This window comes from Triticum dicoccoides, chromosome 7A, assembly GCF_002162155.2.
Source record: "Triticum dicoccoides isolate Atlit2015 ecotype Zavitan chromosome 7A, WEW_v2.0, whole genome shotgun sequence".
NCBI lineage: Eukaryota > Viridiplantae > Streptophyta > Magnoliopsida > Poales > Poaceae > Triticum > Triticum dicoccoides.
The window spans coordinates 35,353,908-35,355,814 of record NC_041392.1 but is presented as its reverse complement, the minus strand read 5'-3'; the positions used below and the strand labels follow the sequence as shown (position 1 = coordinate 35,355,814).

Below are 1,907 nucleotides of genomic sequence, written 5' to 3'. Positions count from 1 at the left end.
GGTGGGGTCACGACCCTAGGGCTGAAGCTGTAGCGGGCGCCGCACATGCAGTTTATTTCATGTTTTTCTTCAATCGGGGGCCCCACAATTTTGGGGGCCCTGTGCGGTCGGTCACTTTGGCCCCCCTTGATCCCAGACATGAAACCAAATTGATTTTTGTCACCTTGTCATTCTTCTTAAGCGGTCCTCAATGACTCTTTGCCATATCTTCATTGTATGGATCATCAGTTTAATTCCAAGGTAATTAGTACAACTCTGAAAATCGCATTGTTCTTTAAGATCGGTACTAATATACTCCGTCTTCATTTTTCTAGCATCTTGTTTGGCCGGAAAATGAGTTTGAAAAGTTTAGCTAGCCATAATGTTGCTATGTCTCTGAGGCCTCGCCACACCTCAATAGGGATACAATCAGGGTCCTTTTTAAACCCCACTTGACATACTTGACCTCAGACTCCTGAATCCGCTATCATTAAAGGAGTTGTCCAACTCAATGATAGAGCTCTCATTTTTCCCATTCAACAACTTATCAAAGTACTCCTCATCAATGCGTAATCTTCTCTTCCTTCACCAAGAGTTGGTCTGCTTCATTCTTGATGCACTTGACTTTGTCGACATCGCTTGTCCTCCTTTCCCGGATCTTGGCCATCTTATAGATGTCCCTTTCGCCTTCCATCATGTCTAAGCATCGATAGTGATCCTCATACGCCCGCACCCTTGCTTCACTCATAGCTCTCTTTGCGGCATGTTTTGCCACCGTGTACTTCTCTATGTTCTTTGCACTCCTATCCAGGTAAAGGTGTCTGAAACAATCTTTCCTCTCCTTAGAAGACTTCTGGACATAATAGTTTGACCACCAGATATCTTTAGCTTCTCTCCTACTTCCCCTGGACCTCCCAAACTCCTGGCCATCTTACGAATGCAAGTTGCCATCTTTATCCACGTATTGTCTGCATCACCTTCTTCCTCCCAAGGGCACTCCTTAACGACCATCTCCTTGAATGCCTAAGTTACCTCCCCCTTGAGCTTCCACCACTTTGGTCTAGCGACTTTGGCATGCTTATCCCACTAGACACGAATCCGAAAGAAGAAGTCAGCCGCCACAAGCTTATGCTGAGGGATAACACTCTCTTCAAGTATCACCATACAATCTAGGCAAGCTTGCATGTCTTCTCTTCTCAAGATGATGAAATCAATCTGGCTAGAATGTCAACCACTACTAAAAGTCACTAAATGTGATTCTCTCTTTATAAAGAGGATGTTAGATATAATCATGTCATAGGCCAGAGAAAATCTTAAGACATCTTATCCTTCTTGATTCATGATGCCATAGCCACAGTCCTCATGCACCCCTTCAAAAGTTGTGTTCGATGTACCCACGTGGCCATTAAGATCTCCTCATATGAAGAGCTTCTTGACAATAGGTACACTTCTAACCATGTCCTCCAGGCCTTATTAGAACTCCCTCTTGGTGTTCTCATTATGGCCAACTTGTGGGGCAGACGCGCTGATAACATTGAGAACTAAGTCCCCAACTACCAGCTTGACCAAGATAATCCGGCCCCCACGCCTCTTGACGTCTACCACTCCATACTTGAGGCTTTTATTGATCAAGATGCACTAGTAGAAAACATGGCTTTGGTCACGGGGCAATATTCACATTAGGCTCGGTTCAGTCACGAACCGGGACTAATGTGAGCATTGGTCCCGGTTTGTGCGGCTAAGGCATAAGTCCCGGTTCACCTGAGCCCTTTAGTCCCGGTTTGAGACACGAACCGAAACTAAAGGGTGCGATGCCCTTTAGTCCCGGTTTGTGTCTCAAACCAGGACTAAAGATTAGACCTTTAGTCCCGGTTTCAGACACAAACCGGGACTAAAGGGTGCGATGCCCTTTACTCCCGGTTTGTGTC

General features: G+C 45.7%; 1 pseudogene; it reads left to right on the top strand.

Moving 5' to 3' along the window:
- Positions 1–1,907, top strand: part of LOC119332983 — a 32,978-nt pseudogene that overhangs the window by 11,615 nt on the left and 19,456 nt on the right.